Here is a 22,320-nt window from a genome sequence, read left to right as displayed (position 1 = left end):
TAATATGTGGGTTTACTTGGGCAAACTGGTTGAAGGCACAGAATAAAAAAAAAGTGGTGCACAGTGTCTGTTTTTAAGCCACAGCCTACTGGTAATGAGGTATTGTGAACCTTCTTAAAACAAATATAACAAAGCAAACTTTGCTACTGTGGTTTGGACCACAGAAAGCCAACCATAGGTGTCATATTGGCCTTACAGTGTATTCCAAAATCCAGCACGCTGTCCAGCAGACATTTCTGTTCTTCGTGGACTTCTTGTTAAATACAATGAAAAAATATTTATTCCTACAGTCAGTGCAATTTCCAAGGAAGTGCTTTCACTGTGGCTCAAGAGAAATAAGGGCTCATACTGATGAAACAGCCTGTAGTCAATGAGATGGAGGAATAGGGGCCCTGAACAATGATTTGACTCATTGTTTGTATTCCAAAGACTGGCTATGGGAAATGTCCACTCTCCACTTCTTCTCATTCTGTGGCCTTAAAATCACTGTTTGTCAGCGTTAGTCATCCTCTCAGCCTCTTTCCCTTACACTCGTACCTTTTTCTTGGTCGCCTCTTTCGCGATCTGTCTGCTTTTTCCCAGGCGACCCCTGAAGTGCCCCTGATTCCAAACAAAGGTAGAGCTCTTGAATTGGCTTTAGGGGGAAAAGACTAAGAGCATGTAATGTATCTGTTTCCATCCAGGCAGCCAGTGGGAACAAATATTGACATGCAATTCTTTCTTCTTCCACCCTCCCCTGTCCGTGGCCAAACCTTCAGTTCCATTACAGCTGTGAGGGAGAGTAGGAGGCAGAGTCGGTGTCGCCGGGGAGACCGACATGAATGATATATTTTTCGTTCTTCTCTCCCGCTCCTTCTCTCCCTTCCCGTGCTCTTTCTTTGTCGAGGCTGCTCTGCTTTTGCTCACGTCCTGTTGTCGATCTCTCCGGTGAGAAAGAGAAGCCCTTTCCAACAAGGTAAATAACCATTAGTGGGTGAGTGAGTGGGAAAGAGGGAGATGGCGAGGCAGAGGCACAGAATGAGAAAGACAGGGAGAAGAGATGAAACTTGGAGAAGGTCATTTGTTGCTTTTTCAATATCCTCGAGCCCCCCTGTCCTACCTTTTATTTTATCCAAGTGCCTATTTGTCTTTGCCCGAACTGTGTCCTGACTGGAGCGAGACAGCGAGGGCCTTTTACTATTCACAGCTGGCAATATAAGAACACAATGGTAGCTTTTCACAATGTCCTAAGATTTCTCATTACATCTCTTTATTTATCTTGCCGGCACCGAGACACGGAAAGAGGGATGAGGAAACACGGAGACAGACTGTGATGTGTAGAGAAGGGAAAATAAGTGATCTCTTTTATTATTTAAGCCTAATATCCCGCTCCATGAGGTGTAGTATTTTGCTATGGGTGGCATCGATGTAACATATCCAGGGCCCGAGCACGGCTGCTACTCTACACACTGGACGCATACTATTGATCACAGATGCTGCTGGTTGCTTTGGTTGCTTTAACTCGCTTCGCCCTCTGTCTTGCCGTCTGTCTTCCTTCCTTTTTGTGTCTGGGTCTCCCTTCCTCCCCGTTTCTTCTCCCTTCCATCCTTCTGCCTTTCCCAAGCGCCCTACTTCTCATCTTCCTCCATCTGCCACCCATCTCCACATCCCCTTCTGTTTCTGCTACCATCCCTCTAACTGTCTCTGTCTGTGGCAGCCCTCTCTCCTGTCAAACATCTCCCTCCTCCTCCTTCGTCTCTGAGTGTCCTTAGGAGACACTTGTAGACGACGCAGGGGCTCAAATACTTGGAGGTTATGAAGGAGAAACAGTGAATCAAGTTCAGGACTGTCCAAGTGTTTGCTCGGCATCCGAGCGCCCTTGCTCGTTTGTGGATTTCATGAATAATTGATTAAATAATGGAAAATGTAATGAGGGAGATGTTTTAAAATTCAAATTCAAATCAAACAACTAGATGTGGCATTCGCCCGCTCTTCAATAAGCAGATCTCCCTGGTGATTGGCTTGAGGATGGGGCTGCGCGACTGCAGTGTTCATTGAGGCATGGAGGGAGGAGATTAATTTGAGGATATTTTGGGGAGTTGCAGAACACACAGGTGAGTTGGAGCGTAGTCAAGCGCACGAAACTCGCTCAAGTTCAAGCAACTGAGCCTTAACGTTTGCGTCTGCGCCACTTCATCTTCGAGACTAATTTTCAGTGACACAGCTGCCTCTTCCTATAGGTCTGCCATGGCCGTGATGCATATGTTTATGCTCAGTGTGTCATGTGCATGAGCACGTGAGGGCCGACCTGCCTGTACTCCGTCTAAAAAATATATCTGCATGTCTCCTCATACAGCGCCTCAGTGGCTCCGACTGGATGTGTGAATGTGTATAGGTCCGTGTATGTGCTCTCATGTGCCTGTCGGTACCACGCATGTCCATTAATGTCGTGCTCCAGCGGCGGTGCAACATGACGGATCAGATGTCGGCGTTGGCACGGAACCGAAGGAAGAGAAGCCACGTAAGGAAGCTGTGCCATTCTGAAAATGCATTCACTTTGCCCCTGCAGCGCCATCCTTCACTCCACTCCAGACTTCTTTCATTTGTCACTCCCTGACTCTTTCTCCACTTACTTTTCAACTACTTCCTCGTTTCTCCCCCTCTCTTTCCCCTTCCTCTGTCTTTCCCCGTTTCCTTCGCTCTCCATCACTCACTCCATAATTTCACCTCTGCTCTGCATCACTCCCTGGCTCCCCCTCTCTCTCACTCGCTCAGACATTTTGGTGCCTCTCTCCGACACTGCCATGGCACAATGCAGGGATCATTAGTGACTTAATGGAGGTAGCCATTTTCTTCAGGGGGGAATAACAATGGCAATGAGCAGTATCCACTCCTCTGCCCTCCCTTTCCTCTCTGCTTCTATCCTGCTCTCTTTTCTTCTTTTTTCTATCTTGTTGACTCTGCTTCTTCACCCTCGCTCCTCCTGCAGTGACAGTGGCACGGAGTGCTGTGTGCACGCACTGTAAGACTGGTCCTGCTGTCTCATTTACACTGATGTTGGACTGGGTATCGGGGGTGCATGTGTGCGTGTGTTTTGACATGGGAGCGACCATCACTGCCAAATAACTGCATAAGCGTACCGTGGTCTGACACATCGGCGAGAACAAACGCAGGTGGGATGCTTACACAATCATACACACACACACACACACACACACACACACACACACACACACACACACACACACACACAGATACACACACACACGCTCTCATGCACAATATTTTCAGTTCATATTCCTTCATCTGAGTAACTTTCTGACAGTTTATTTTCGGTGCTATTGCTGCAAAGAGAAGGGGAGAAAGTGGTGATTCAGTGACACATGGCTGAGGCCTTATGGGAAAGCAGTGGAAATGGAAAATGTACTTAAACCCTACATGTAACTATATACACAAGCAGATGCACAACCTCCAGATAGATGCTTACATTAGGGCTACTTGACGTCAAATCTTAACTTCACCCAAAATCTTGATGTAGAAACAACAACAGTGGAGCTGAAACGATTGATTGATAATTCGTTAACTGCTAAGATTTCTTTACTTCTGTATGATGGTAAACTGAATATCTTTGGGATGTGGACAAAACAAGACATTTAAAGACATCATCTCTGACTTTGGGAAACACCGATAGACATTTTTCACTATTTTCTGCCCCAGTTGCTGTGACACTTCAACTGCTGCTGTCAGTCTATGGTTCTTGGGACTAGGGGTGTCGTGAGAACCGATACTGCAATACAAAGTGTATGTCAAAATTCCTAAAATGTTGACAGTGCTTGTTTTTATACAGCTTCTACAGCACTGAAGGTACTGTGGTTGTTGTGGGTTCTTGACTTACCGGCCAATAACAACAACATGGAATGATGGCGGCAAGTGCAACAACAGGTCAAAAAGAATTATTATAGAGATATTTGGCATTTGTGTTGGATAATCAGAGATGAGGTAGTGACAACCGCAGTTTGCATCTAAAAGACAGACTAAACCTGCATTCTTTCTGATGGCCAGCAGGGGGCAACTCCTCTGGTTGCAAAAGAGTCTGATTATATAGAAGTTTATAAGGAAAAGACCTTAATTCTCAATTGATTTGTTACCACAGTAAACATTTTCCTGATAAGGTGATGAAATTAATTTAGTTTCAAGTCTTCTTCAGAACCGCATACTGTGAATTTAGTAAATTATGGTCACATTTAGAGAAAAATAGCAAGTAACAGAGTGTATTTTGGGGCTGCCTTGTAATCGATAGGTCACTACAATATCACCATGCGTAATGTCATCTACTCCTATGAACAGATCCTCTACTCTCACAAAACTAGGGCTGCAATGACAAAACAATCATCAATAAAAATTGATAACCAAATTAGTTGCCAACAAATTTAATTATTGTCTATTTGGTTACATGCAGAAATTAAGCATACTAGAGTAGAGCATGCTAATACGTGTAGCAGCAATTCACACAAATCAGAAACACGCAAGGAGCATCTTTATTTTCTTTACTGTTAGTTTGCACATGCCGAAAACAACCTCATGCGAAATTTAAAAAAGCTAATAGCCAGGTAAGAGTCATTTAGCAATTGCACAAATCAATTATTCATTCCAGTGATTGACAAAACAGTCCACTGTCAAATTTGTTTTTAGTTGCAGCTGTATTTGATGAACCAGTGGTAGAGGACAGATTTATAGCTTTGATTTAGGAGAAAATATCACTCGACAAAAATATTAATAAAAGTCCTTGAAAACAAATTTTACTGAACCCTACTGGAAGGACAAATGTATTACCAGCAAAATGTACTTAAAGTATCAAAAGTAAGTGTACTCAATGGGCATGGTATCCACTTAAGAGTGTTATAGTATTATATGTATCTTACTTAAAATTTCTGCACTGATGGGCGAACACATAAGTAGTAATTTGATATCACAGCTGGTTGGTGTGGAGTAAAACTGAACTGCTTTACACGCTGTTGGGTAGTTTTATCTATCACAATTTAGCGCATTTTAGTAGCTGATCACATGTGCCGTAATAGAAATCTGTAAGTAACCACGATTTAAAAAATTATCTAGTACTGCATAGAGTACATGGGCACATTGAGTAGTAGCAAAAATGTAAATACTCAATTTAAGTACCCCCAAATTGTACTTATGTACAGTATTAGTGAAAATTTACAACAACATGAATATCTGTGGGAAATTTTGCTGCCATTTGATAAGCAGTGCTCCCCACCACCATCATTATAAGAACACCAGTACAATATCTTTATAAATAAGGTTGGTTCTCTCCCCACTAGAGCTTCACAGAGAATATATGCACTGAGGCTGCTGGTGGACCAACACTTAACCAATACATGAGTGTCTGACTTTAATTTGTGACCCATCTGTACATACCCTACACACTCATCCATACCAATTCCTCCACTAATTGTGCACCCTGATATACACTGGGCACCGTGTCGCAAATTGTTGGCATTAAATTTTCATTGTATAGATTTGGCTCATTAATATGAATGAGGTCTGCTGTGTGTTTGCAGCAGTCCATCTGCGAGGAGCTTCACGGCAGAGCATGTGTGTTATCACGGGCACAAACAAACACAACGCTCACATGCATCATGCAGATTTACTGACTTAGCACAGGTCTGCGCCCGCATACACATTCATATATAGACACAGGAACACACACAGACACACGCTGGCACAGTGTGTCTGGCCTGACAAACTGCTACTACACAACTCACATCCCTTTATTTACCCAGCGATGTGCCCTGTGTCCCTCCACACCTCTCTCTCCATCCCTTCTTTTTTCTTCCCCTCCTTTAATACAAGTCTACCCTGCAGTTACCTCCTCCCCTATCACTGCTTGCTGCCACAAATCACAGCAGCAGAAGGACTGAAAGGGCCGAGGGAGATGGAAAAAAAAGGGAGAAACAGAAAATGTTAAAGGGAGGGGAAGCATTAGTGAGGGTCTCTTTTTTTCCTCCTCAACAAAAGACCACTGGGCATCCATCTCAGGCCTATCTGTTGACACAGGGCCACAGAATAAGCAGCCAGCTGGCTGGATCAACATGGATGAAAAATAGTAGTCACAGCAACAACAACCACCACGACTATGACAACAGTTGCTCCAACAAATACAACAAATATAAACAACCAAGACATTCACGAAAAAGCAAAGACTGCCAACAACTGAATGCAACAAGGGCGACAACCACAAAAATAAAAGCATCCAAGAGGAAGAAGAAGAATCCCCACTACCTGCAACCAAAACTACTTCTTCTGAGACATCAACAATAACAACCACCTACACAACAGCAATACTACCAGCAAAAATACCAGCAAAAGATTGCGCAAACTGCTACAACTACAACCATAGCAACAGCAGCAGCTTAGAAAACATCCCCAACCTCCACTACCACCTCCAAAAATTGCAGTGTCTGCTACAACTATTATTATTTTTGCTACCACTCTGGGTTTTATGTCAGTTTGTTATTTTTTCGCACTTTTTCATTCTACTTCTCCATTTCTCTCCCAAATCTCTCTCTCTCATCCATTTCGCAGCTGCGGTGGTGTGAACATCTGAAAACCCTAAATCCAAAATTTGCACGAGGGGGCAAACAGCACCCCATCATTTCTCCGCCGCACCCGATCATCTTCCCTCTCCATCTCGCCTCTTTCCTTCTCTCCTCACAGCCATCAACCACAGCAATCAAGCGAGATCTTCACTGAGAGCTGAGAGGGAGGGCGCAGGGAGCATGAAGAGGAGGAGGAGGAAGAGGAGGAGGAGAGAGGGGAGGAAGATTAAGGAAATAGATGTAAGAGTGCAGCTGCTTGACATTACAGGCTAGAACTAACTGGTCTTTCTGGGTACCGATGTCATTAATTTGATTTTGGTTCGTTTGAAATTTGAAACATGACAGTAATAATAATCTGCGACGGTTTGAGAATATCAATTATTACAAGTCATAGCTGATTCTCTAATTGCTTTTCTAAACATCATACCTTAAAAAAATGGACCACAGTTATGAAAGTGAGACTTTAAAATGAAGCTTAGATTGGTGTCTTTAAAGGCTCAACATGTGAAACTGAGAACCACTGGATGTTGCTAGAGCAGCGGCATCTCAGACCGAGACAAATGGACAGGTCAGCCACACCTACCCAGTCCTTTTATTTAAAACCAAAGACGTTGTGTGTGTTCAATTCATGTTTGTTTCAACCCCACGGTCAGATCCACCGTTGGACATTTGTCTCGTGGACCCAGAGCAAACCCATGTGGTGAAACAGACACACACAGACTGCATCGAGACAAACACGAATAGAAGAAGTCACTCTTGGTCTGTTAATAAGGCCATCAGTTTCAAAGGGAGGGATTCATATGCACAAACATGCGGCCACACTCTCAGCCAAAGCAAAGAATAGAGAAGTTCTGATTGCAGCAAACACAGGAGTGTGAAGCTGTTACTCCACCAAATTTTTATGTATGTTATATATATGTGCTGCTTATTATTTTTACATTTATGCTAAAAACATCTCATATATTTCACCTGTAAGCCAAATTACAACATTAAAAGTTAGATATTACCAAGTTGGACTAATGGCAGGACATACGCACTTTAAAATGTTACCAGCAGGAGTAAAGTACTTACTGGTGTAATTCAATGAGATGGAGGTTTTTCGACTTTGAGTACAGTAAATGCATCAGAAATTATCCATAATTTTTGTCCTTTGCAGAATCTGAAAGAAAGAAAATAATGTCAGGAGAAACCAAAACTAGCTTCCCAGACTGAAAAGAGAAATAATTTTAATGATGACCATAACAACGTGATTTTGTTAATGGGCCTGTTTAAAACATTAGTAAAATGTTATTACAGTCAACAAGATTGTTACTTAAAGCTCTACCATCTGGTTTCATTAAAGCTGTATTAACCCTATGAGCCCCAGGCCATTCTCAGGGTAATTTCAGTAGCTCTTATTTTGGTCATTATAAGGGCTAGTCATACTGTTGTATCTTGTTTAACAGGCTACACTGGTGATCCAGATCTTCCAATATGCAGATTTTTAATATTTAGAACAAACTAATTTATGAAATTATGTAGATTAATGGATCTTAGATTTTGTGTTACAGTGATGCTGTGGCGGCTGCTATATCTCACAATGGGAAATCCTTAAGAAATCCACAGATCCAGATTATAATCACTGCCAAAATCTAATGAGGTGATACATGTATCATTTCATCCAAATCTGTTGGTTCGTTTTTGAGTAATGTTTCACACGGACGGACGGCCAGACAGACAGATGTATGCCGATCGTCACATAACTCCTCCGCGTTCCTTGGCAGAGTAATAAAAAGTGATGAACTGTAAAACATACTGTGTTTGTGGAATAACTGTTAGTACCAGAATTGGCTGAAAAAAACTATGCAGGTTTAAGGTTAGTATTCACTGAACTAATTTTGCAATCTCACATTTGATCTTCTAAAAGCATTCAAGGATTAGCACATCAGAAATTTTCCCATTTAGCCAAACATTATTTCAACATGCCTTAATTCCTTTTAATACATTACATTTCACTCATCTTTAGCCATCTGCGGGCGGCTCAAAAAGCAACACCCTCCAGGCAGGAACTTTCTATTTAAGTCTAGCTGGACCACAAATTTCCAGGCCGATGGCATTGGTGGAGATGTAGGAGGAGAGTGAGCGATGACGGAGCAACCACAAATTAGTTGAGAAGCGAGGAGGGGCAGAGGGGACTGGAGAGGGAGGACTGAGATAAGGCTGGTGAGGGAGGCAGTGAGGGCCGGAGCAGCGAGAAGTGACGAGAGCTGATCTTTATTGATCACCGCAGACAGCTTCATTATCAGCACTTACTGGACACACTGTGAATTCAAAACCACTTCCTCGTGTGTGTGTGTGTGTGTGTGTGTGTGCGGCAGTGTGTATGTGCAGCTGAGAGCATGTGTGTCTATGCAGTGTTGAGCACATTACTTTCTAAACATAGTCTGGTGGAGATTTTCAAGTTGACAACATGCTTCCGGTGGTTTTGCGTTTGCTCGCCTCCGAAATCTGCTCTCGAGACAACAGACAACTTACGTGACTTTCAGAACAACTACAAACAGGTGCCATTTGTTGTAATCAGATTACTTTAGTACACTGAATTTAATTACATTAAAATTCTTTTTCTGTCATAACCTTGTTTCTTTGCATGTGTTCATATAATTAAGTGTACCCATGTTCAATGTGGACGTATCTCTGTAGTCCTCCACCACAGTTAATGTGAGCGCTTTCACCGGTAGAATATTCTTGAATTAATGAGCACGGCTGTGGAAAGATCTCTCTGAGAGACGGAGAAAGTATTGAACGATCAAGGAGGAATGTAGGAGAATGAAAGGAGGAAGGAAAGAACAAGAAAACAAAACGGTCTTTTGTGAGCAATAACAGTGAGGCCTCCCTCTGTGTAATGCATTTGTAAAAATCTGCTATTACTACTAATCTACTGATACAGCTTTGAAGGCCACAGTCAATATCAGTCCAGATAATATGTTGTTTCACAAATTTAGATTTTTTTTTTCTTATGTAGACAATTATCAGGCAAATTGTCATACAAAATGTCAACTGAATAACATCTTTGGCTAAAAAATGTGAGCATGGAGCAGTAAAGCCACCCTTCTTTTTCTATAACTGCCAGTAGCCTCGGTTCAAAGAACTCCATTGTCTTCCTTCACTGTAAAACTAATGTTTGAAAGGAGTCCACAAGTTTCCAAGGGATTTAAGGCATGTAAGAAGAAAACCGGGTTATATTTAAGGCCTCTGCTGACTACCCAAGGCCTTCTTGAAAGCTGCAAATTTTCCCCTGTAACACAACCTTTAAGAATGTATCTTCCAGAAACTGGCAGAAGGTTTGAATGTTGATTTTCGGTCCATTTTCAGCCCGAAAAGGTCAAACTACCTCATCCTTAATGATAAGCAGCCCATACCAGAACCACTCCTCCAGCTCGCTGGCGCCTGACGTGAAGTGGTGTCCATTAGTGATCCAGTCACGGGTCCATCAATCTGCTCCATCAAGAGTCTCTCTCATTCCCTTTCATCTGTCCATAAATCCTTTGAAAGATCAGTCTATAAGTATTTCTTGGTCCAATCTTGACGCTTCATCTTGTGAGGCATATTCAGAGGTGGTCGTGTTTTAGCTTTCTCTACTTCAACCGTGTCTGAGTACTTGACAGCTTGTACTTCTGGACACTCCAGGTAGGGTTTAGTTCTGGAATGAGGTGGCAATAGAGGACAATAAGCTCCTGACAGCTTCATGCTGAACTTTTCTCAAGTGTTTTGCAGTTAATTTGCACCTTTTGTTCTCTAGGAAAATTTAGCCACCCTGCTGGCTAAATGTAACAAAACATTTGATTGTCCAGTAGTCCCACCTCAATAGTTCAGCCATTAAAAGAGTGGCGCCTCTACCTGAAAGGTATTTAACTATTTTTGACATTTTACCAATGGAAATAAAGCTCCCTAATAATTACGCACACCTAAGTACAAGGTGTTACTTGTTACATATAATCTGTCAATGATTAAATCCAATGAGCATTCAAGCTGATATGGTTTGGCGTACATAGAAATAATAAGGGCAGAATTCCAACTTGCCTAATAACTGTGCATGTAGTGTATAGTCGAGCTCAGTTCTGAGTTGACAAAATACTTCAACCTGTTGGGTAATAGGCTTATTTGTTTTGCATACTGAAAATGTCTTCATGTTTGTCTGTTAAATGTAAAACAGCATAGCATAAAACCAAGGATAGCGTGAGTCTGTCCCCAAAGGTAACGGCATTTGCCCTGCAGCACCACAACAGCTCACTAATTACCATGATGTACTGTATTTTTCGTTTAATTGTTCTTTTACTATGTAAGGCACACCATTTATGTTATTTAAATTATACATTTGAGCAAAAAAGAAAATGGCATGGACACTACTTTCTGCTAATAATCCAACAATCCAATGCAGCGCATTTTCCAGATGTCCCAACAGCTGATAACACAAAATAAATGAGTGATTTTTAAACATCCAAAATTTTAATTGACTGCTAACTGTTCACTGTCCATTGTGGGTGTAGTGAATAAGCGAACAAAGGTGTGATGTTGGACAAAGCTCTAAAAGTCAACATTGGTTTCCTGGCAACTACATGGAGCCAAGAAATTGTCACATACACCCCTGTAAAATCAGATTAAACTACTGAGATATCACATGCTAATTAGTAAGCTTTAGGGGTGTTAGTTGGAAAAGTTTCACCAAGCAAGCTATGTGCTCTCTTTCCAATCTTTATGTGATGTACATCTTAGAGTAAATGCAAATGGGGCAGTGGTAGCACAACGGTTAAGTCTCTGGACTACTGATCAGAAGGTCAGAGGTTCAAGCCCCGATGCGGCCACTGTTGGGCCCTTGAGCAAGGCCCTTAACCCTTTCTGTTCCAGGGGCGCTGTACCGCGGCTGACCCGTAGCTCTGACTACCCCAATTGGGGAGAGATGCGAAAATCAGAATTTCCCCTCATGGGATTAATAAGGGATAATAAAAAAAAAACAAAAAACAAAAAAACCCCCCACAATGCTAAGCTAAATCACTGCTGGCATCCGCTTCATATTTATTGGACAAAAGGTGACAGCAAGAGAGTCCAGTCTGTCTGTCACAAGAAAAAATTTTTGCCTCTTTCTTTAAATGTCAAACTATTCCTTTAAAAACTTATATAGTATATAAAACAGGACTCACTGACATAAACCAATATTAAAATACTGTGCATATGGTAATGCATTACAAAAAACTATTTTATTGACACAATACTGTAAATAGTCACATTATCAGCAGCCACTCTGCTTGTATTATGAATTTCATTTTTTTTCTTAAGTACTTCTACTATGTGCTAAAACGATTACCCATTAATAACATCTATTTTAATAATAAACTCTTTAAGCCACAGCCTCAGAGTGCTGAACAGATAAAAGCAAGCAAAGTGAATGTCACCTTGATGTGTGAAAACTTGTGTTACCGCCTGACATTAAATAAATCATCCAGAAGTAGTCAACAGTAAAACTGATAATGAAAGGGAGTTCTTCAGAGCAACAATTCTGAGTGGTCATAGTTGGAAAAGCACAGGTGTTACTAATAACATTAATGGTGGCTCTATTCTCTATGCAAAGTTGTTCATTATTTAGATGTCAAATGATTCACACTTGTTTTTTTTAATGTGTAAAGTTAAAAACTGCTTAGATTTACAATTTTACAAATACAGACCCCACAGTATGCAGCAAAGGTCAGTAGACCTTTCATTACTGAGATCTGAGAGAACTTTTTTAATACTTTATATGTCTATCTTTATTTTTGATGACACGTATCTTTCTTGGCATGGAGCATACCAGCGCTGAACTAATTTTCTTCAGTGATTTTTTTTCAGCAGCTCTTTGCTGGATGGGTTGTGCTACTCTACCTTTCTCTCCAAACTACCCACGAGTGATCTCTTGGATTTTAGTCAGACAACACTTGGCCAGGTCGCAGTTTTCACGTTTTGCTTCTTTAGAAACTCTTGTGTGATTTTGGCAGTGTGCTTTGGATCATGTTGGAATATTTCTCTTCTGCAAAGTTTCTACAGATTGTGGTCGTCTTGTCAGCCAATTTTTTTTTTTTTTTTTGCGTATCCACAGACATTGTTGGTGCCATCTTAATGTCATCTCCTCTACATCTTTTGCATTCATGCAGCCCCATATCATCACACTACCACCTGTGTGTGTCACTATCAGGACTATGCATTCACTGTAGTAGTTTTAACCAGGTTCAGGCCGACATGCTAGAACTCTTTTATTTGTGCTCCTATGATTCTTCAGGCTTCTTTTCATGTTTTTCTTGTGCACAGTTTCATTTCAGTTTTTTTTTCTGAAGAACAAGTTATCTTCCTGGATGCCATTGATAGAGTTTAGTGTTTTGCAATGTCCTTCACACTGTCACAGAATGTCTGAGTGCCATTGATAACCCCTGTGCCAAGTATGAAGAACAAGCAAGATTTTCATCACTTTGCAGCCCTGATTAGTGGTACTGTGGCTCATTCTGTACCTCCTGCTGCTAGAAGTTTTTTAGTTGATCACTGACTTTCCAGTTTCCTTATCCATCTTTGTGAAGCATACCAATCAGACTTTTCAGTGACTCTGGCGGTTCTTTTTCATGGGAAGCCAGGATGCTGACATGCAGTCAGACACAGCCCAGAGGTCCAAAAAATTGATTTATAATCATGTTCATACAAACAGATTCACCTTTGTTTCATTGAATCTCTACAGTGGGGTCTGTATTTTAAATATAGTCTTTCTAAAGTGTTTGTTTTTGACTGTCCATGAGAGGAAACACACTACTGTTGAACTTAAAAATAATGCAATTGCTGACAGATGACAATTTTTGTATCATTTGACATATAAGTGATATTGCACAGGGGCGTACTCACTTATGTGCTACACTGTATGTCTCAATAGAGCACTTGCTTTGTAAACATGACATTAATTAAAGGATTTGGATGATAAAAACAGTAAACTGACATTAAATATATGTGGTAAGTATATAATCAAACATCTGATGAGCCACAATGTGGTATATAATAAAAGGGTTGACTAATAATAATGCTTAACATAACTAACACAGTGTAAGAACAGGTTTAACATGTTGTACTGAAAGGTTCGTCAGCGAAGGCAACATGCGCAGCATTAGCTCTATGTTTACGGGTTTCTCTCATTGGTTTCCCGTAATAAAACTTGGGAACATTGTCCACTCCACATCCAGCCATTACATCAATGAGAGCGCCATCTGAATGCATTGAATAGTCAATAGGGTAAAGCAGCAGATAATATGGCAGAGGGAAGGGAAACGGGGGTATAATGCATGTTCACTTCAAATCTTCTTTCTTTCCTTTTCAGCATCCCCCCTACCCCCACACACCCTCCTTCCTCACACACCCTCCACTTCATATCTTCCTTTCATTACCTGGAGAGGAAGCGGCGGAGGGGAGGAGGGAGGGGCTGAGATTGAAGGTAGTTAGTGGTTGCTGGAGTTAGAGGTGTGTGCATGTGGGGGGGGGGGGGAGTGACGAGAGAAGGGAAGAAAGAATGAGCGAAGGTTGGCGAGGCGTTGCCTTGGCAACGGGGAGCGAGGTCCTCGTTAACCCAGCAGGTGCTAATAGAGATAACAAGGGGGTGTTGAAGGGGGGAGTAGGGGGGGAGGGACACGGAGACGAGACCAGAAACCCCATTTATACCACTCTACCTCTCCCAGCATCCTTTGCTTCTGTCCTCCTTCTGTCTGCTTCCTTTGCCTCGACCTGGACGCACTCCCCCTTTTTCTCCCTCTCCGTCTATCTCATGCTGCCCTTAGTTCTCCGTCTTCTTCTCTTTGTTCCAGCTATTCCACTTTAACCATCTCTTTCCATTTCAGCTGCACCGGTTGCACTCATTTCAACAACTACCGGCCCCATTTTTTCTCCCTCCTCTCTCTCTCTCTCTCCCCATTTTCACTTTTCTTCTCCAATCCATTTTTGCCTCCCTCTTTAAGCCTCCTCCTCTTTTGCACCCCTTCATCCTGTCCTCCATCCATCCTTACAGTACTTCAAGATGGATAGAAAATAAAGTCCTCCAGCGGCTCTCTAGATGGAGGGGGAAAAAAAGGCAGACAGACAAGAAAACAAAAGCTGAGGGGATGGCGAGGGCAAAGGAGAGAAAGGGGAAGAGAGAGAGAGAAAAAGAGACTGAGGGAGGACATTCAAATCAATACTTGTGTTTGTCAGGTTGCATTTTTCCCCACTATACTTCCTCTGTATCTCTCCTGCTAAACACACACACTCGTGCTCTGGCCATGAACCCAGCAGCCGCCGCCATTTCAGGTTGTTTTCTCTTGCTCCAAGCTCCCTCTCCCTCGGCTGCCCTGGCCATTTCGCCGTCTCTGACAAAGCCTCTTCATGAAGCATTCAGCAAAAGGACAGATCTTACACCGTCATTTCATGCATTTCGAGTTCATACAACCTGATGCTAATTAAAATACAAGTGCCCAAGGCCCAGCCACTTCTCAGCACAAAGAAAACACAGGGACTCTATTTGGCCACTTCACATCAATGCAGCCACACGTGTTTAAATGCGAAGCCCTCCGCTGCAAATTTGCTCACATTGTACATTTGTGGTTATGTAGCCTATAACATGACGGTGTATAGAATCTATTTCCTGATTTTCACAAGGTTAGTTTGTCTGTTGAGGTATGAATACATAAACACCAGCCCACGTATGCATCACCAGTAAATCATCAGCTCTCGTGCTACCTGCTAACACTTAATAAATTATTGTGATATAGCAAGCTGGTAGAAAGTAGGAAGCCTGACCTTTTGGTGATATAGTGTATCTGATCCAGACTGCATACACAGAACAGACAGGGTAGCCCAAGGTACATGTGCACCTTTACCCAAATGCAAATCTGTCCCGTCTTCTTTTTTTCTTAATGCTAATCCAATAGCAGAAGTTCCCTCTATATACAAACATAGCCTTAATGCGCTAAAAAACATTCCCACATGCCAGATACTCAGCCCCATCTGTTAACATACCTGTCAAGTCTCTGTTTTTACCCGTGAAACTCACATTCTGTGTCTTAGCTGGCATCTCAGGGCCATGAAATGAAAATCTCATGGATCGTCACACTACCAAACAAAATAGAAAAAAGGTGCATGTTGTGATCCTGCTTCAGTGATACAATTCCGATGCACTGGGGAGCAAGCTTCCTGCCTTCGGAGTGGGAAGCAGTTTAGCGGGGTAATTTCCATTCTCTGCTGTTTTTCAGGCATCATATGGCTGACCTCGAGAGTGCTGTGAGACTGTGCTGCAGCTAAGAGCGGCGTGTTAGCGCTGTGGTGCTTCAAGGACTAAAAGGTCTGATCACAGGTTACACTGATTCCTACCGGTTTTACATCACCCTTCTCTTCTTATTTCCACCGCAGTTGTGTTGACAGGTATGTGTTAAGTGCTAGTTTAAGTGTTCTGCAAGCAATTACAAGGTAGTAAGCAATTGATTGCTACCCCAAATTGTAAGCAGGCTTATTTACTCTGTGTAGGAGCAACAAGTCTTTTCCTCTGTTTAAATTCCAGCCTACAGTTTAAATATCAATAGACAGCAGAGAAAGGGAAGCAAAATACTGGCATATGAGAAAGTTTAAAACTAGAATTCAAACTAATTCATTTTAATAGGAGGCTAGATCAGTATGCTATAGTATTAACCAGTAAAAACACCACATTAAGTACAAGTCCTGTGCTGGTTTGGTGGAGCTAACAAGTCATTCAACCTCCTGTGGATGCTCAGTCGGACTGGGACTTGAGGAATTTGCAGGCTGGGTCAATGCCCTGGGCTCTTGGTCATGTTCCTCAAGCGTTCTTGAGCAGTTTCTGCAGTATGATGGATTAAGGAATTTCAAAAATAATGCCAAGAATAGTTTTTATTCACTAGTTACCTTCAGAAATTAAATCAAAGCGTGTTTGATGTGAACACTCTTCGCCTTTACAACACCCTTCATGTAACCCCAGCCTGTCTTCATCATGTCAACATCAGAGTACTTTAAATTATCTCAGACAAAAAGGTGGTTTGTACACAGTTTGCAGCAGCACAATACACGAGCATCTGAAGAGAAAACAGAGGGGCAGTTCTGAAAATGCAATGCCAGAGATGGTAAAACCATCCTAGGGGGAGCTTTATCATATCTTTTTGCAGCTGCTAAATACATTCATAAAACTCAAAAAAATTCAATAAAGTCAATGGCCCTTTTTTGTTTTTTGGAGAACCAGTAATTGTCTAGATTATTTGTTAATTGGTAAAACAGTTGATGAATTGAAAAAATAGTCCTTGGTGACAGCCCTATCTAAGATAACACTGACTGATCCTTCAGCTAATTACAGACAGGCCTTAAGAAAATCAAACCATATAATTTAGACCTTTGGCATGTCTCCCAATCCCATTAACATTTTATCAGCCCCACCTCCACCTGTACTGCCTATAGTTTACCCTGAAGGGGGGACTTTTTTATTGCCTCGCGTCATTCGTACTCTGTGCAAGCTAAAGTACATGCTTAAGGGAGTGATGAGATCACAGTCTATACTTCAAACAGTATTCAGAAATGAATAAAACCTTTCCTTATAGTTGGCTGGATGAGCATTATATTGTCCCTTCCTGCGTAACCTTCACCTTTTACTTTACAAAATATAATACATATATAATACAATATTGTTGCCATGGTACTCTGGCATAAGCAATGTTTAAGTCCTCATTATTAAATATAAACTCCAATGCAAATCCAGTCTCCTAACAAAACTTTTAATGCCCATTTCTTTAAATCTCTTGATACCATCAAGATAAATCCTTGTGAAATTGTCTGCACTCCAACTACTGCACAGCAGCCTGGATGAAAGTGTCCCACCAAATGGCATATTATGCATATATTGTGTATGCATGCAAGATAGAGGACACATAAGTAAGTGCAGCGATGCACAAACCAACAAGGACACTGAGGCACACACAACCAAGCGCATACACACTTATGCAGAAGAAGCTGAATGAATAAACCAGTGATGCAAAGGACTACCTCAAGGACTCTCTCTCTCTTTTGTCTATTTCTCTCTCTGTTTCTCTCATCCTCGCTTCACAAAAATAAACCAGGTGTGCATCTGGCGTTCTCTCCTCCCTCTACCTGTCACCTCAGGGATGAAGCAATGAGTGAGAGCGAGAGAGACGAGGAAAAATAAAGAGCGGGGGTGAGAGAGAAGAGGAAATTCCCAGAAGAGGAGACGGGAGTACAGACATTCCTGGGGTGTGAATTGTAACAACCCCTCCTTTTCATCCCGCCCTACTCGAATCGGGTCCAAAATGCCTGGGGGCAGATGTGACCCTGAAACATACACACATGCATGCACGCTCATTCACACACAGTCTTCTGAAACAGCTGGATGAAGACATCATCTGTCATGGCTGTCAGCTTACGCCCCTTGCTTCTCAGCAACAACACCAAAATCTTCTTGTATGCCAGCGCGTGCACCGACACCCCCCTAAACGCACGCTGGCTGAAAAGTGTGTGCGTGTGTGTCTGTGTGTGTGTGTGTGTGTGTGTGTGTGACACAACTGAAAGCCACCCTCCCACCTCCAGTAAATCACATGGACAAACACACATTCGTCCTTCGCTCTCATCTGTCTATAATGGTAGGATAGAGACGTCATCTGTCACACTCAACTGTCAACTGTCCAAACACAGCCGCCTACCTGTCCACACACACACACAGTCTAAACAGATGCAAACACAGTTCTTCTTTCACACACACATCATAGTATTTCTGTCTGTAAACACTCCAATTACCTGAGAGCAGCATGGGGTCTAGGGGAAATTGCTGCTTCATTATCATAGCAGTTATTATGTTAACCCACATGTCAAAGTCATGGCCGCACACATGTGAAATGATGGGGTCACGCTATAGGGCTGACAGCACTTCCATAGGTGGATGGAGGAGGTCATTACGACAAAAATACATGCATTTGGTATCAAGAGGAAAACACATGTGCTCGTAATAACAGGTATTTGAACTATACAAACAAACAAGTGTGTGTGTTTGTTTCTCATGTCACTATAGAGACAGAAAAACTCCACCTCGTATGGCAGCACATTCGCTGTCATAGAGGACAAGCTGCTGCCAATTTGAACCGATTTTAGTGCAACACAGTCACAGCTGCTTGTATAACAGCAGCAGTCCCGCTCTGTTATGGATTGTCCAATATTCTGTAACTATGTTAAAGACCAGCTTTAGAGCAGCTCAGCCATTACTGTTAAGTGCTTCCTAATACACTTCATCCTGCGTGCTGCTTGTTTAGAAAGAAATATCAAAGTATGTAAAGAGGAAGCAGGTTTAAAAGAAAACTCAGGAACTGTCGCGGTAAAAAGTTGGGGGTTTTTTGTTCACTTCCAGAAGATCGTCTGTCCTTTTTCTATGTATTTTATGATTTTAAAGCTGCGTGTGCTCTCTTTCTGCATTTTCAAGCTGCCACATTCACAGCCTCTTCATTAAATTCCCGCCACCTTTGCCCGGTCAGTGCAGGTTCAACGGCAGATAGTTTCCCAGAGACTAAGCTCATAAAGCAAGCAGTTTTGGACACCTCCCTGGACTGTCACCGGCCGAAAAAATATACTCCTTTATTCCCACTTGACAATGACTTTCTGCTTGTGCTGGCGCAGCTCTGCAATGAAATGAAATGAAATTGACTGTAGAGAGAGCTATGGCTCAGCAAAATCTACTTTTGAGCAGTGTTTAGCCCCTCTCTGACGATGTTGGCTCTGTCATCCAGTCAACGGATTTAGCAGGCCAGACACACATTCAATAACATCCTGATCACCGTCCAACCCTAATATGGGCTCCATAAAATGCTCCGCTGCCAGCCGAGCTCATAACGTTCGACATCGCCACAGAGAGGACCGAGTAACGCAGGGATCACATATTTTCATAGTCCCCTGACCTTGACGATTGAAAGTTATTTGTTTTAGGATAATTCTCAAGTGTATTAACGGGCCCAGTGTTTCACGAGGCTGGTGGTATAAACACAAGCTGTGTTTAGGTTTGAATGGGCCCAAGCATTCCTGAATGACAGGGAAAGGCAAATAGCGTGGTCAGAGCTGTTGGCAAGCGAGACAGTAGAATAGAATATTGAATCTGCCCAAATATGGAAACAGCCATAAAACAATCACATCAACAGCAGGACTCTTTCAGGACAAGCGTTTTTGTGGGTGTCCAAGTGAGGAGATTGAAATGGCATACATGCTTGCACTCGCACACACACACACACACACAAACACACACATTTATACAAGCACGCATGCACACACTCACGCACACACACACAAAGTGTTGAACAGTATCTCCATTTAAACAGGGGAGTAGGGGGAGAAAGCACATAATGGCAAAACAAAAAGCACCAGAGAGACAATTAGCTCCTGCTCCTACAAAGTCACAATGGAGTGTGTGTATCTGTGTGTGCGTGCGCTCATTAATGTTTGTGCGTTTATTTGTGTAAGTGTGCAGACGTGTGCCAAATTAGTGTGTCTCTGTGCATGCGCTGCAGCCGGCCTGTATGTATGCATGCCAGTCTACTTGTCTGCTCACCAATCAAATACACGCCACTTGTGTGTGCATTGTAGCTGTCACTCTTCTCCTGCCCACAACACACTTAAACACACACACACACACACACTGGTTGGCATCTGGGTTGGCATTTGCACTGGCAGCATGGCACCCATGTCTGGTATCCACACAAAGAGGCAGAGAGCTGTAATCCAGACCCAGCCCTTGGTGAGTTTGTGGGTTTGTGTGTGTGTTGTGTGTTTCATCAAGAGACACAGTTGTCGTCCTTTGTGGGTTGCGTAACAGCACGCTTCAGCCTCGCTTTCCTCTTTCTCTGGCACAACATGCCACAGTGACAGCCAGACAACTAGCGCTCAGGCCCTGGAGAGGTGTGCCTGGCTACGACTATGTGTGTGTTTGTGTGTCGGCGTAGTTACGCTGTGTCTATGTATGTTTTTATGTGGCTGGGTGTGTAGCAATGTGGCATAAATGTATGAGCCTGAAATCCTCCCAGGTGTGTATAATGTGGTCCGTCTCAGACTGTGTGATATCACACGCAGATACACACAACAATCACTGTTGCACAGGTGTTGCAGTGCTGATATGCTTTTGTGTTCTCACACAAGGACAGATTTATACGAGTTACATATCTTTCGCACCTTAAACCACTCACTACGTGATTCGTGTGTGTTTGATTGTGTATGATTGTGTGCGAGTGTCTGTGCAGAAGACTCAGGTGTGGATTAGCAGGCTGGGGCTCTGGGAGCGAGCTCAACACACAGCCACTCCTGGGGGGGTTGAGTTGGGTGAAGGGGGTTAATTAACAATAGATACACAACTGCACATAGACAAACACAATCTCGCACTGGTGCATCTACACAAGACTGACTCAGAAGAAGACCTCTGTTTTGCTTCATCCCCAGCAGAGTATAGGTGTAGGTTTAAGGAAGGCATGTGTGAAGGCGGATGTGTGTGATTGGATGGTACAGATATAGAAAAGTAAATTGGAGTCGGACAGACAGGAGGAGAGGCAAGAGGACAATGTGGAAGACAGATGAGCAGACAGACAGAAAGCAAAGGTCAATAAACAGAGAGTAAGAACGGCAGAATGCAAACAGACGGAGACAAACAGGCAGAGGAGCAAATACACCAAACTAGATTGAAACTAGAGAAAAAAAGATGGAAACTTGATGGTTCAAGATTCCAGGAGTTCCTGCAGAAGAGGCTGATATCAAACTAATAAAGATCCTCAGTAACAGGAACATCAAAACAACTTGCCTGCTCAGGTCAGACTGATAATAGGTTTGTTGACATACCAGCCAGTCCTTTGTGCAACATCCATCCATCCATTATCTTAATCCTCACTAGGGGGACTTAGGGCGAAGGCAGGGGACACCCTGGACAGGTCGCTAGTCAATGGCAGGGCTACACATATAGAGAAAAACAATTACATTCACAATCACACCAACAGACAATTTAGAATTATCAATTAACCACAGCATGTTTTTGGAGTGTGGGAGGAACCCGGAGTACCCGAAGAAAACCCAGCATTCACAGCAAGAATATGCAAACTCCATGCAGAAAGAACCCAGGTCAGGACGTGAACCAGAGACTTTCAAGCTGCAAGACAACAGTACTAACCACTCAGCCACTGTGCAGCCCTTTGTGTAACATCTTTATCTTAAACCTGATGCAGGTAGATTGATTGTAAATTCAAATTAATTTTATTGATGAGAACAACATTAATAAGTCAGGTTTATTGCGACAGTTCAACATCTAAGTCAATATCTTAATAAGTTATACAAACCTAGTTCAAGCCCTTTTGATTGAACAGTTTGAAGTTTGACGCAGAGGTGCTGTTAGAGGTGACTCCTTTGTTGTCAGAATTTAGACTTGTGTCTGCAACTGTAGCTCTTTCTTCTTTTTTTAAGGTTTATTTAATTTACTTCCCAAGATCAATGGAAGAACCACATCGTGACAATGTGCAAAGTGGGAATATGTTGTCATCACCAACATATTCCCACTTTGCTCTTGTCTACTCCTTATCACTGTCCGCATTCTCCAGGAAAAATGCACAAGAAAAGCCACAAAAAGAATGTGAAAAACCATAACATATATAATAAATTTCAATACTGTACAATATCAAGTGCAACAGTGTGG

At 42.4% G+C, this 22,320-nt stretch overlaps 1 protein-coding gene across 1 annotated transcript in view; it reads right to left on the bottom strand.

Annotated features, from left to right (window-relative positions):
• The window catches only part of serpinh2 (serine (or cysteine) peptidase inhibitor, clade H, member 2), a 148,277-nt gene that overhangs the window by 73,710 nt on the left and 52,247 nt on the right, over positions 1-22,320 (bottom strand). Inside the window, exon 3 of the mRNA XM_055007859.1 lies at positions 21,477-21,585. The gene's annotated coding sequence lies outside the window, so the exon portion shown is untranslated. The remainder of the gene's footprint in view (positions 1-21,476; positions 21,586-22,320) is intronic.

Source organism: Amphiprion ocellaris, chromosome 23 (assembly GCF_022539595.1).
Source record: "Amphiprion ocellaris isolate individual 3 ecotype Okinawa chromosome 23, ASM2253959v1, whole genome shotgun sequence".
NCBI lineage: Eukaryota > Metazoa > Chordata > Actinopteri > Pomacentridae > Amphiprion > Amphiprion ocellaris.
The sequence above is the reverse complement of the archived record's forward strand: the minus strand, read 5'-3'. Positions and strand labels throughout refer to the sequence as shown.